This window comes from Oncorhynchus kisutch, linkage group LG19 (genome assembly GCF_002021735.2).
Source record: "Oncorhynchus kisutch isolate 150728-3 linkage group LG19, Okis_V2, whole genome shotgun sequence".
NCBI classification, from domain to species: Eukaryota; Metazoa; Chordata; class Actinopteri; order Salmoniformes; family Salmonidae; genus Oncorhynchus; species Oncorhynchus kisutch.
The window spans coordinates 56,265,474-56,280,524 of record NC_034192.2 but is presented as its reverse complement, the minus strand read 5'-3'; the positions used below and the strand labels follow the sequence as shown (position 1 = coordinate 56,280,524).

General features: G+C 48.1%; 1 pseudogene; it reads right to left on the bottom strand.

Annotated features, from left to right (window-relative positions):
* The window catches only part of LOC116354980 (histone-lysine N-methyltransferase PRDM9-like), a 32,450-nt pseudogene extending 25,195 nt beyond the window's left edge, over positions 1-7,255 (bottom strand).
* Between the last annotated feature and the right edge of the window lie 7,796 nt (positions 7,256-15,051).

Here is a 15,051-nt window from a genome sequence, read left to right as displayed (position 1 = left end):
GGGAAGAAGAGGGTGGTAGAGAGAGACAGTGAGAGGAGAGAGAAAGATGGAGAGGGAAGAAAGAGGGTGGTAGAGAGAGACAGGGAGAGAGAGAAAGATGGAGAGGGGAAGAAAGAGGGTGGTAGAGAGAGACAGGAGAGAGAGAATAGGAGAGGGGAAGAAAGAGGGTTTAGAGAGAGACAGGAGAGAGAGAGAGATTGAGAGGGAAGAAAGAGGGTGGTAGAAGAGACAGATGGGAGAGAGAAAGATGGAGAGGGAAGAAAGAGGGTGGTAGAGAAGATAGGGAGAGAGAGAACGATGGAGAGGGGATGCAAGGGTGGTAGAGAGAGACAGGGGGAGAGAGAAAGATGGAGAGGGGAAGAAAGAGGGTGGTAGGAGAGACAGGGAGAGAGAGAAAATGGAGAGGGGAAGAAAGAGGGTGGTAGAGAGAGACAGGAGAGAGAGAAAGATGGAGAGGGAAGAAAGAGGTGGTAGAGAGAGACAGGGAGAGAGAGAAGATGGCGAAGGCGGCAGACAGAGGGTGGTCTGGTAGAGAGAGACAGGGGAGAGGAGAGAAAGATGGAGCGGGGAAGAAAGAGGGTGGGTAGAGACGAGACAGGGAGAGAGAGAAAGAGTGCGAGAGGGGAAGAAAGAGGTGTCGGTTTTAGGAGAGAGACAGGGAGAGAGAGAAAGATTGAAGAGGGAAGAAGATAGAGGTGGTTCGGAGAGAGGATAGGGCGGAGAGAGCAACGATGGAGAGGGTGAAGAAAGGAGTGGTCACCCCCGGTTTTCAAGAAGAGAAGACAGGAGGAGAGACAGGAGAGAGAGAAGATGGAGAGGGGCAGTGAAAGAGAAGAGGTGGGTAGAGAGAGACAGGGAGCGAGAGAAAGATGGAGAGGTTGTCAGATAGAGGGTGGTTAGAGATAGACAAGGGAGAGAGAGAAGATGGAGAGGGAAGAAGGTAAAGAGGGTGGTAGGGTAGTCGAGAGAAGACAGGGAGAGAGAGACAGATGGAGAGGGGAAGAAAAGAAGAGGGTGGTAGAGAGAGACAGGGCGCGAGAGAAGGAGAAAGATGGAGAGGGGAGAGGGGAAGAAAGAGGGTGGGTAGAGAGAGACAGGGGGAGGAGAGAGAAAGATGGAGAGGGGAAGGATAGAGGGTGGTAGAGATAGACAGGGAGAGAGAGAAAGATGGAGAGGGGAAGAAAGAGGGTGGTAGAGAGAGACAGGGAGAGAGAGAAAGATGGAGAGGGGAAGAAAGAGGGTGGTAGAGAGAGACAGGGAGAGAGAGACAGATGGAGAGGGGAAGAAAGAGGGTGGTTAGAGAGAGGACAGGGAGAGAGAGAAAGATGGAGAGGGGAAGAGAAAGAGGGTGGTAGAGAGAGACAGGGAGAGAGAGAAAGATGGAGAAGGGAAGAAAGAGGGTGGTAGAGAGAGACAGGGGAGAGAGAAAGATGGAGAGGGGAGAAAAGAGGGTGGTAGAGAGAGGACAGGGAGAGAGAGAAGATGGAGAGGGGAAGAAAGATGGTGGTAGAGAGAGACAGGGAGAGAGAGAAAGATGGAGAGGGAAGAAAGAGGGTGGTAGAGAGAGACAGGGAGAGAGAGAAAGATGGAGAGGGGAAGATAGAGGGTGGTAGAGATAGACAGGGAGAGAGAGAAAGATGGAGAGGGGAAGAAAGAGGGTGGTAGAGATAGACAGGGAGAGAGAGAAAGATGGAGAGGGGAAGATAGAGGGTGGTAGAGAGAGACAGGGAGAGAGAGAAAGATGGAGAGGGGAATGCTCTCATGCTGCTGTTCCAGTTTCAACTGACCTGAGCCCTAGGACCATGCCCCAGGACTACCTGACATGATGACTCCTTGCTGTCCCCAGTCTACCTGGCCATGCTGCTGCTCCAGTTTCAACTTCCACCTGACTGTGCTGCTGCTCTAGTTTCAACTGTTCTGCCTTATTATTATTCGACCATGCTGGTCATTTATGAACATTGAACATCTTGACCATGTTCTGTTATAATCTCCACCCGGCACAGCCAGAAGAGGACTGGCCACCCCACATAGCCTGGTTCCTCTCTAGGTTTCTTCCTAGGTATTGGCCTTTCTAGGGAGTTTTTCCTAGCCACCGTGCTTCTCCACCTGCATTGCTTGCTGTTTGGGGTTTTAGGCTGGGTTTCTGTACAGCACTTTGAGATATCAGCTGATGTACGAAGGGCTATATAAATAAATTTGATTTGATTTGATTTGATTTGAAGAAAGAGGGTGGTAGAGAGAGACAGGGGGAGAGAGAAAGATGGCGAGGGGAAGAAAGAAGAGCATGGAGTAAAGACATGGAAGGTATGAAAAATTGATAAAGAGAGATGCTGCAGGGAGACGGATGTGAAAAGAGAGAGATGAGTTCGAGAGAGAAGGGCCTGTCCAGGGTGTATCCATCAGGTGTGGCAGTAGTTTGGAAGGATGAAAGTATGGATCTGGGCACGCTCTCTGAGGGGCAGAAGAGGTCTTCACTCCCACTGACACAGCACTCATACACACACACACACAAATACAGACACACACACAAATACAAACACGCGCACACACAAATACAGACACGCACACACACAAATACAGACACACACACACACAAATACAGACACACACACAAATACAGACACACACACAAATACAGACACACACACACACAAATACAGACACACACACACACAAATACAGACACACACACACACAAATACAGACACACACACAAATACAGACACACACACAAATACAGACACACACACACAAATACAGACACGCACACACAAATACAGACACACACACACACAAATACAGACACACACACACAAATACAGACACACACATAGAGGCACAAACACACAAAAGGAGGGATAGAGAGAAAGGGAGAGAGCGAAGAGAGTCATAGAGCGAGAGAAAGAAATGAGAAGTTGGTGTAAGAGCAGCGAGCGTGGGACAGGCCCAGTCCTGTAGGCAGAAACGCAATATCCGTCACCATGGCATTAATTATAGTCTGTGTTCATTAGAGTGGCCCCCCGGGGCCCGGGTTATTAGACAGGCCCCAATTAGGTCTGCGGTGAGCTAACGACGCCGGTATCTCAGCCTGGGACGGACACGGAGCGATGGGAGGAATACGGAAGTGTACGTGATCAAATGCCTTCATCAGCCCTTTTCTTTGGGATGGGGGGATGAAGGGAGGAAAGGGGAATAGAGAGATGGAATAAGGGGGATGGAAGGATACTAAAGGGAAGTGTAATCTTCCAAATAATATCCTGTATTTTTCCTCAGGATTTGGAAGATTCAAATTGTAGCTTTCCTTGCATGGGTTAGGAGGATTATGTTACTGTGATGTGAATGGGGGCCGTAATGTATTACTGTGATGTGAATGGGGGCCGTAATGTATTACTGTGATGTGAATGGGGGACGTAATGTATTACTGTGATGTGAATGGGGGACGTGTAATCTGGTGATGTGCATGGGGGCAGTGTAATCTGGTACTGTGGTGTGAATGGGGGCAGTGTAATCTGATACTGTAATGTGAATGGGGCAGTGTAATCTGGTACTGTGATATGAATGGGGCAGTCAGTGTAATCTGGTACTGTGATGTGAATGGGGCAGTCAGTGTAATCTGGTACTGTGGTGTGAATGGGGCAGTGTAATCTGGTACTGTGATGTGAATGGGGCAGTGTAATCTTGTACTGTGATGTGAATGGGGGCAGTGTAATCTGGTACTGTGATGTGAATGGGGCAGTCAGTGTAATCTGGTACTGTGGTGTGAATGGGGACAGTGTAATCTGGTACTGTGATGTGAATGGGGGAGTGTAATCTGGTACTGTGATGTGAATGGGGCAGTCAATGTAATCTGGTACTGTGATGTGAATGGGGCAGTGTAATCTGGTACTGTGATGTGAATGGGGCAGTCAGTGTAATCTTGTGCTGTGGTGTGAATGGGGCAGTCAATGTAATCTGGTACTGTGGTGTGAATGGGGACAGTGTAATCTGGTACTGTGATGTGAATGGGGCAGTGTAATCTGGTACTGTGATGTGAATGGGGCAGTCAATGTAATCTGGTACTGTGGTGTGAATGGGGCAGTGTAATCTGGTACTATGATGTGAATGGAGCAGTGTAATCTGGTACTGTGATGTGAATGGGGGCAGTGTAATCTGGTACTGTGGTGTGAATGGGGACAGTGTAATCTGGTACTGTGATGTGAATGGGGCAGTGTAATCTGGTACTGTGATGTGAATGGGGCAGTCAATGTAATCTGGTACTGTGGTGTGAATGGGGCAGTGTAATCTGGTACTATGATGTGAATGGGGCAGTGTAATCTGGTACTGTGATGTGAATGGGGCAGACAGTGTAATCTGGTACTGTGATGTGAATCGGGCAGTGTAATCTGGTACTGTGATGTGAATGGGGGCAGTGTAATCTTGTATTGTGATGTGAATGGGGCAGTGTAATCTGGTACTGTGCCGTCCCCTCTGGTAGGTTGAGGTACTACAGGGAGGAAGGGACGGTAGTGCAGGAACCAAGGTAGAGAAAGATTGTCAGGGAAGGCCAGGTTTCATGTGTGTCTGATCTTCATGTATCTACAGACCGGAGCTCTGGAGAGCCAAGTCCTAAAATCCAGACCAGACCCCACTGGACACTAGTCAGATGAGAGAAGGTAAGCGGGGTGGGGGTGTCCTCATTTAAACCCAGTGTCCGTTCATATCACAGAAACTGTAGAAATATCTGTCATTGAGCCAAATTCATAAGAGTCCCTTGAATGACAATGACATCTACCTATTGCTCATCTTTACAGTCCCAGCAGGCAAAACAATAAAAGAGAAATTGAGAATTTGATTTGATCCAGTGGAACAGATGTCCAGCAAAGACAAGAAGACTGGTCTTGGCACCAGTGTAACGCTGCAACCTCATCTCAGAGCATTTCATATTATTCTGTACGTAAATCAGATAAATACGATTCAGTATGATATGTTACGTTTCATATGGTAAGTATTGATTTGTGGATGTTCATCATCCATTTTGTATGACATGTTACACATTTCAATTCCTACAATATGTTACGAATTCCAATTTGTTGTTAGCATTAGCTAGGGGTTAAGGTTAGGAGTTAAGTTAAAGGATTACGGTTAGGGTTAAGGAAAGCTTTAACTAGGGATAGGGTTAACTAGAAGGCTTAATTAAGGTTAGGGGAAGGGTTAGCTAAAAGGCCCATAGGGCTCTTGTCAGAAGTAGTGCACTACATAGGGAATAGGGTTCTATCTGGGACTCACTCTTAGTAAACTTCATCCATGCATTATCTTCGTTGCATCAATGGAGAATTGTGAAACACTGTTTGACCTTGTAATATATATGTGAATATACAATTTAAGGCAAGATTTAGGAATAACAAAGCCCTTTTTTCTAAATGAAACGGGATGACTGGGGGGGATACAAGCTGCCCTGTATTCTAATGGCTGTGATGTATAAGGGTATATTGTAATGGTGCTACTTTTTATCCCATACAGATACACAGTACTGATCCTGCATATCCTAGCTCCTTTCATAATACAGCAGTGTAACGGAGACGCTGAGAGTCAAGAAGCAGGTGAAATGTTTAGTGAACCATGGAACGAGACAACAATAACAGCAGATTCTACACATAAACACAGGAACAATACTGACCGGGGAAAAAACCTAAGGGAGTGGCAGATATAGGGGAGGTAATACGTGAGGTAATAGAGTCCAGGTGTGCCTCATGATGACGTGTAGGTGTGCATAATGTGTGCATAATGATTCAGCCTCCTCGCTGTCTGTATGTACTTCAGGTTCAGATGGTCAGTGAGGATGATGAATGTTTCCTTGGAGCCCTCCAGCCAGTGTCTCCACACCTCTAATGCCAACTTCACCGCCAGGAGCATTCGATCACTGATGTCGTAATTCCTCTCAGTAGGGGACAGTTTCTTAGAGTAATATGCACAAGAATACAATTTCTGTGGATTATCTTGTTGTTGAGACAGAACTGCCCCCACACCCACATCTGAAGCGTCCACCTCCACCACAAAGGATATCATGGGATCTGGGTGTTTGAGCAATAAGGCGGAGTTGAAACGGCCCTTGAGTAGACGGAAGGCCTCGTCGGCTGCTGGGCTCCACACAAACCTACGGGGACCACCATTGACTTGAGAGAGGTGGTGACGGAGCTGAAGTTCCTGATGAAACGGTGGTAGAAATTGGCAAACCCCAAAAACCGTTGTAACCCCTTTAAGGTGGTTGGGACTGGCCATGACCTGACTGCATCTACCTTCTTGTCATCTATCCTCACTCCCTGCGGGCTGGTTTGGTAGCCTGAAAAGGAGACAGCCTTCTGATGAAATTAGTACTTCTCAGCCTTGACAAACAGGTGATTAGCCAGGAGGCGTTCCAGGACTGCTCAAACGTGAGTGAAGTGAGGAGGAAGACTTGGAGAATACCTCCCACAGGTCCTGGTATACCTCTGGGATGTTGGGCTGAAGGGCAACCAAAGGACTCTCAACCGACGTGGAACCACAGGGGATGGGGAAGCAGGTCCTCCTTCATTTGGGTAACCTGTCTGTGATTCTCATCCTCGACCATGAAATGGTGGGGTTATGGCGTTGAAGCCAAGGGAGGCCGAGGAAAATCTGGTGCACTGGTGGTGAAGAAGGGGATGTTCTCCTGATGAACGGACTCCATGGTGAGGGTGAGTGGTTGTGTGATGTGTGGGATGTTTCCGGATCCTAGTGGCCGATTATCGAGGGCTTGAACCGGGAAAGAAGAGAGGAGCGGGTATGAGATGATGTTAAGAGAGTAGGCAAGGGTCTGGTCAATGAAGTTCCCAGTGGCACCGGAATACACTAATGCTGTAGACACCGTACATGAAGGACAGTCAACTGGTGTGATGGACACCAAAAAGAGTTTAGCAGAGAGTGATGAAGATGGAATAATCACTCCTGCCCCAGGAGGTGGAAGATCACGTGACCGTCCCTCTGCTCTTGTGGATCACGGATTAGGAACTGCCGGACACCGCTGGAGCTGGTGCCCTCCTTGACCACAATACAGTGAGAGCACCAGCTGCCTCCGTCTGCATCGCTCCGCCGCAGGGAAGTGTGTGACCCCTACCTCCATAGGTTCAGGCTCTGATCCAGAGTGTTCACTGAGGGATGGAGAGAAGCGATGAGAGTACCTATTCAGAAGAGGTCTGCGTGAGGTGGTCCAGACGGAACTGGCCTGTCGAGGCGACAACCTCTCCCTGGACGCACTCATTGCGATGGCCACCTCCCTCTCTGCCCTCCGGGGGATGATCGAGGATGCATTTGAACAGAGTCATGAACCCCTCATATGAATCTAGCTCATCCTCTCTCCCAGACAGCCGTGACACATTCCAACGCCCGTCCAGTCAGCAGAGATATAACCATGGCAGCCTTAGACCTCTCACGGTGGGGGCTCTCATCTGTTGCCTAAAGTAGAGGGAGAACTGAAGTAGGACAACATAACAGCAGATTCTACACATAAACACAGGAACAATACTGACCGGGGAAAAAACCTAAGGGAGTGGCAGATATAGGGGAGGTAATACGTGAGGTAATGGAGTCCAGGTGTGCCTCATGATGACGTGCAGGTGTGCATAATGATGGATCCCAGGACTGCACTCTACTGACCCTGCATATCCTGGTTCCTCTCATCATAGAGTAGGCCTATAGCACTCTACTGACCCTGCATATCCTGGTTCCTCTCATAATACAGTAGGCCTATAGCACTCTACTGACCCTGCATATCCTAGTTCCTCTCATCATACAGTAGGCCTATAGCACTCTACTGACCCTGCATATCCTAGTTCCTCTCATCATACAGTAGGCCTACAGCACTCTACTGACCCTGCATATCCTGGTTCCTCTCATCATACAGTAGGCCTACAGCACTCTACTGACCCTGCATATCCTGGTTCCTCTCATCATAGAGTAGGCCTACAGCACTCTACTGACCCTGCATATCCTAGTTCCTCATAATACAGTAGGCCTACAGCACTCTACTGACCCTGCATATCCTAGTTCCTCATAATACAGTAGGCCTACAGCACTCTACTGACCCTGCATATCCTAGTTCCTCTCATCATACAGTAGGCCTATAGCACTCTACTGACCCTGCATATCCTAGTTCCTCTCATCATACAGTAGGCCTATAGCACTCTACTGACCCTGCATATCCTAGTTCCTCTCATCATACAGTAGGCCTATAGCACTCTACTGACCCTGCATATCCTAGTTCCTCATAATACAGTAGGCCTACAGCACTCTACTGACCCTGCATATCCTAGTTCCTCTCATCATACAGTAGGCCTACAGCACTCTACTGACCCTGCATATCCTGGTTCCTCTCATCATACAGTAGGCCTACAGCACTCTACTGACCCTGCATATCCTAGTTCCTCTCATCATACAGTAGGCCTATAGCACTCTACTGACCCTGCATATCCTAGTTCCTCATAATACAGTAGGCCTACAGCACTCTACTGACCCTGCATATCCTAGTTCCTCTCATCATACAGTAGGCCTACAGCACTCTACTGACCCTGCATATCCTGGTTCCTCTCATCATACAGTAGGCCTACAGCACTCTACTGACCCTACATATCCTAGTTCCTCTCATCATACAGTAGGCCTACAGCACTCTACTGACCCTGCATATCCTGGTTCCTCTCATCATACAGTAGGCCTACAGCACTCTACTGACCCTGCATATCCTAGTTCCTCTCATCATACAGTAGGCCTACAGCACTCTACTGACCCTGCATATCCTGGTTCCTCTCATCATACAGTAGGCCTACAGCACTCTACTGACCCTGCATATCCTAGTTCCTCTCATCATACAGTAGGCCTATAGCACTCTACTGACCCTGCATATCCTAGTTCCTCTCATCATACAGTAGGCCTACAGCACTCTACTGACCCTTCATATCCTAGTTCCTCTCATCATACAGTAGGCCTACAGCACTCTACTGACCCTGCATATCCTAGTTCCTCATAATACAGTAGGCCTATAGCACTCTACTGACCCTGCATATCCTAGTTCCTCTCATCATACAGTAGGCCTCCTACAGCACTTTACTGACCCTGCATATCCTAGTTCCTCATAATACAGTAGGCCTATAGCACTCTACTGACCCTGCATATCCTAGTTCCTCATAATACAGTAGGCCTATAGCACTCTACTGACCCTGCATATCCTGGTTCCTCTCATCATACAGTAGGCCTACAGCACTCTACTGACCCTGCATATCCTAGTTCCTCTCATCATACAGTAGGCCTACAGCACTCTACTGACCCTGCATATCCTAGTTCCTCATAATACAGTAGGCCTATAGCACTCTACTGACCCTGCATATCCTAGTTCCTCATAATACAGTAGGCCTATAGCACTCTACTGACCCTGCATATCCTAGTTCCTCTCATCATACAGTAGGCCTATAGCACTCTACTGACCCTGCATATCCTGGTTCCTCTCATCATACAGTAGGCCTATAGCACTCTACTGACCCTGCATATCCTAGTTCCTCTCATCATACAGTAGGCCTATAGCACTCTACTAACCCTGCATATCCTAGTTCCTCTCATCATACAGTAGGCCTATAGCACTCTACTGACCCTGCATATCCTAGTTCCTCTCATAATACAGTAGGCCTACAGCACTCTACTGACCCTGCATATCCTAGTTCCTCATAATACAGTAGGCCTATAGCACTCTACTGACCCTGCATATCCTAGTTCCTCATCATACAGTAGGCCTATAGCACTCTACTGACCCTGCATATCCTAGTTCCTCTCATCATACAGTAGGCCTATAGCACTCTACTGACCCTGCATATCCTAGTTCCTCATCATACAGTAGGCCTATAGCACTCTACTGACCCTGCATATCCTGGTTCCTCTCATAATATAGAAATAACAATTTAGCAGTAGTAAAATGTAATCTATACGTATGTACACCGGGAGAATTGACACAAGATAAGCGGCAGATATATTGAGTGAGCTATGTCAAGAATCCAGTATATAAATATGCGGTGTTAACAAAAATACAATGTACAGTTGTCAATATATTAAAATTAGCCATGTTGGGTTTAGAGTGTTACTGTGAATCAATGCTTGACTTCCCATTGAGAAACATTATTATATTTTCGGAGGGTCAGATGAATGAAATGCACATATCCATCCTATAGTAGCATAGACAGAATGCTCTCATTTAGTTTAATATCCTTTCCAACTATCTCTCCTTCATGCTAAGACAGAGAGCGGGGATGGGGCATCCCCAGTCCAGATCATCAACTACATTCAGCCACAGGATGGTCGGGGAGCCAGAACATAATTACAAATCATTTGTAGACTGTAAATTAAACGCAAGAAGCCCAAACAGATATAATGTTTGACTAAAACATAATAATTACATTTGTATGTGATCACGTGTCTCTATCACACATGGGAACAGATTTCTTAAATAAAAATCACTTGGACCGGATTTCCTGGTGTTTTTACAGTCTTATGTTCAACAATAATAATACAAAATATCTATATTTATTTATTTTTTAATTTTTTTATCAGAAAACAGGCTATGTGGGCCAAATAAAACTACCTGCAGGTCACCAGTTGGGGTACCCTGACATACAGTATGCTCTCATCTCATTTAAAATCCTTTCATACTATCTCTCCTTAAAGCCAAGACAGAGAGAGAGGGGCCTCTCCAGTCCAGGTAAAGGCAAATTCATTGTTTTTGTTGGAGACAGTCAATCGGTCTGCACGCTTCCCTAACTGCGTCCCAAATTGCACCATATTCCCTATGCAGTGCACTGCATTTGACCTGGGCTCTGTCAAAAGTAGTAAACTAGGGAATAGAGTGTCATTTGGGATGCACTGGGCTGATTAAACCCATTGACTGGTCTGTCAGAGAGGTGGAGGGATAGCCCACCGCAGTCCACCACACTGAAACATATCTCTTCTCTCTTCCTCTCTTCACCACATCACCATCAGCTCCTCCTGTCTCCTATATTCTTCACCTTTCTATCTCTCATCCTCATCTCCTCACATGATATACACTGCAGGGTTCAGTAAACTCTCCTCAATTTTGTAGTCAAACATTTCAAGATTGTTATCCTTCCTAGAATTTCCTAACTAGACTCCTAACTCACTTGGAACTTTCAGTGTACACATGGAGTTCCATTGACAGTCCACCCTCAGTGGTTTCTGCTGAACTATGTAACACTGTACATGGATGGCTCTGTGGTTACACAACCACAAGCTGATTATGCAGTGTTTGCCCTCAACCATATCCCGCTAACGATCCAGGGATTTCATATTTATTAAACTCAGTTCTCCTATGTAGCGTCCTGTGGGCCCTGGTGAAAGGTAGTGCACGACATGGTGCTATTGGAAAAGCAGGCCATGTTTTCAGATTCCACTGTATTCTCATGAATGATCCGACTGGTGTCCCACCACAGCTTCCGACTGAAGTCTCCCACCACAGCTTCTGACTGAAGTGTCCCACCACAGCTTCTGACTGAAGTGTCCCACCACAGCTTCCGACTGAAGTCTCCCACCACAGTTTCCGACTGAAGTCTCCCACCACAGCTTCCGACTGAAGTCTCCCACCACAGTTTCTGACTGAAGTGTCCCACCACAGCTTCTGACTGAAGTGTCCCACCACAGCTTCTGACTGAAGTCTCCCACCACAGCTTCCGACTGAAGTCTCCCACCACAGCTTCCGACTGAAGTCTCCCACCACAGCTTCTGACTGAAGTGTCCCACCACAGCTTCCGACTGAAGTCTCCCACCACAGCTTCTGACTGAAGTCTCCCACCACAGCTTCTGACTGAAGTGTCCCACCACAGCTTCTGACTGAAGTCTCCCACCACAGCTTCCGACTGAAGTCTCCCACCACAGCTTCCGACTGAAGTGTCCCACCACAGCTTCTGACTGAAGTCTCCCACCACAGCTTCCGACTGAAGTGTCCCACCACAGCTTCTGACTGAAGTGTCCCACCACAGCTTCTGACTGAAGTCTCCCACCACAGCTTCTGACTGAAGTCTCCCACCACAGCTTCCGACTGAAGTCTCCCACCACAGCTTCTGACTGAAGTCTCCCACCACAGCTTCTGACTGAAGTGTCCCACCACAGCTTCTGACTGAAGTCTCCCACCACAGCTTCTGACTGAAGTCTCCCACCACAGCTTCTGACTGAAGTGTCCCACCACAGCTTCCGACTGAAGTGTCCCACCACAGCTTCTGACTGAAGTGTCCCACCACAGCTTCTGACTGAAGTGTCCCACCACAGCTTCTGACTGAAGTCTCCCACCACAGCTTCCGACTGAAGTGTCCCACCACAGCTTCTGACTGAAGTGTCCCACCACAGCTTCTGACTGAAGTCTCCCACCACAGCTTCTGACTGAAGTGTCCCACCACAGCTTCTGACTGAAGTGTCCCACCACAGCTTCTGACTGAAGTGTCCCACCACAGCTTCCGACTGAAGTGTCCCACCACAGCGTCTGACTGAAGTGTCCCACCACAGCGTCTGCTCTTGCCGTGAAAGCTCAGGTGGCTGTGGGTTTCACTTCACACATAGTAGGTCTACCATATTTAGACAGCCCGGCGTCTCCTTTCATCTCTGACATATGTGTTGTCTGGTTTGTTTATTGTTTGTTGTGGTACTGAGTAAACTCTGAGAACAGCCTGCTCTTCCATCAGGTTCAGAATAACGACCAAGCATGAGGAAATCACGTCTTCATTAACATCATCTCGTATATCTGCCCTAACTTCTGAATGTTTTTCAGGCCATATGTAAGAATGATTATCTCTTTCTCTCTCTCTCTCCTACTCTCTCTCTCCCTCTCTCTCTCTCTCTCTCTCTCTCTCTTTCTTTCACTCCTACTCTCTCTCTCTCTCTCTCTCACTCTCTCTCTCTCTCTCTCTCCTACTCTCTCTCTCTCTCTCTCTCTTTCACTCCTACTCTCTCTCTCTCTCTCTCTCTCTCTTTCTTTCTCTCCCTCTCTCTCTCTCTCTCCCTCTCTCTCTCTCTCTCGGTGCATGCTGGGAGTTTTTGGAGTTTGAGTGTTTGGTGTGGAGAGCTCTATCCTAACTAACTTTCTTGATTCTTATTTTCTTAGTTATTTTCTATGGTGGAGGGTTAATGCAATATTTGTTTTTAGCGGTATCCAAAGTTTTTTTTCAAAGTTAGGGTGGAAGAGGACAGAGTAACTTTCCTGGGGTTTGGAAGGTGTAGTGTGCGCAATGGCTTCTCAGCCTAGCGCGGAGGAGACGCTGTCGATACAGCATGGATTCAGGTGTGTTCCTGAGAACGGAGTTAAGGTGGAGGAGGTTCTGCTCGCGGTCGGTGAACAGGTAGGAGCTGAGTTTATACATTCTGCTTCTAGAATGAACAAAGCTGTGGTTGTGTTCATGAAAAGGGTTAATTTGGTCGGTAGGCTAATTGCTAGCGGAATATTTGTAAGGGATGTGTTGGTGTCAATTTCACCTCTCTCTACCCCTTCAACAAGAGTTGTAGTGGCAAATTTGCCTCCGTTTATTACGGATGATCAAATTAGGAAAGAGCTGAGTCGTTTTGGTAAGTTTGCTAGCGGTTTCCGTGTACTGTCAGCAGGTTTTCAGGCAGATGCCGTTAAGCACGTTGTTTCGTTCAGGAGGCAAGTGTTTATGTTTCTGAACAATAATGAGCAACAGCTAAATGTGCATTTTAAAGTGAGGCATGGGGAGGGGCTCTATGCAGGTTTTGGCAGCACAGATAGTCTACGGTGTTTTGAATGTGGGGATTTGGGGCACAAGAGTTTTGCGTGCCCACATAAAGGCCATAGAAATCGAGGTCAAAATGCAGGGGGTAAGGAGATGCAGACAGCAGAGGCTGGGCCTAGTCAGGCTAGAGATGGTGGTGTAGATGAGGCTGGGCCTAGTCAGGCTAGAGATGGTGGTGTAGATGAGGCTGGGCCTAGTCAGGCTAGAGATGGTAGGGTAGTGGAGGCTGGGTCTAGTCAGGCTAGAGATGGTGGAGAAGCAGAGGCTGGGTCTAGTCAGGCTAGAGATGGTAGGGTAGTGGAGGCTGGGCCTAGTCAGGCTAGAGATGGTAGGGTAGTGGAGTCTGGGTCTAGTCAGGCTAGAGATGGTGGAGAAGCAGAGGCTGGGTCTAGTCAGGCTAGAGATGGTAGGGTAGTGGAGGCTGGGTCTAGTCAGGCTAGAGATGGTGGAGAAGCAGAGGCTGGGTCTAGTCAGGCTAGAGATGGTGGTGTAGATGAGGCTGGGCCTAGTCAGGCTAGAGATGGTAGTGTATCGGAGGCTGGGTCTAGTCAGTCTAGAGATGGTGGTGTAGATGAGTCTGGGCCTAGTCAGGCTAGAGATGGTAGGGTAGTGGAGGCTGGGTCTAGTCAGGCTAGAGATGGTGGAGAAGCAGAGGCTGGGTCTAGTCAGGCTAGAGATGGTGGTGTAGATGAGGCTGGGCCTAGTCAGGCTAGAGATGGTAGGGTAGTGGAGGCTGGGTCTAGTCAGGCTAGAGATGGTGGAGAAGCAGAGGCTGGGTCTAGTCAGGCTAGAGATGGTAGGGTAGTGGAGGCTGGGTCTAGTCAGGCTAGAGATGGCGGAGAAGCAGAGGCTGGGTCTAGTCAGGCTAGAGATGGTGGGGTAGCTGAGGCTGGGCCTAGACATGCTATGGAGGGTGGTGCAGATGATGCTGGGCCGAGTCATGCCATGGAGGGTGGTGTAGCTGAGGCTGGCCCTAGTCATGCTATGGAGGGTGGTGCAGATGATGCTGGGCCTAGTCATGCTATGGAGGGTGGTGTAGCTGAGGCTGGCCCTAGTCATGCTATGGAGGGTGGTGTAGCTGAGGCTGGCCCTAGTCATGCTATGGAGGGTGGTGCAGATGATACTGCGTCTAGTCAGGTTATTCTAGTGGATGAGGAGAGTATAGTGGGGAAGTATAAGAGATTAGGGGGGAGGAGGAGGGTGTCAAGAGGAAAAGGAAAAAGGGTGTGGACAAAGGCACCATGGAAATGTTGCCTGTTGCTGTGGGTGA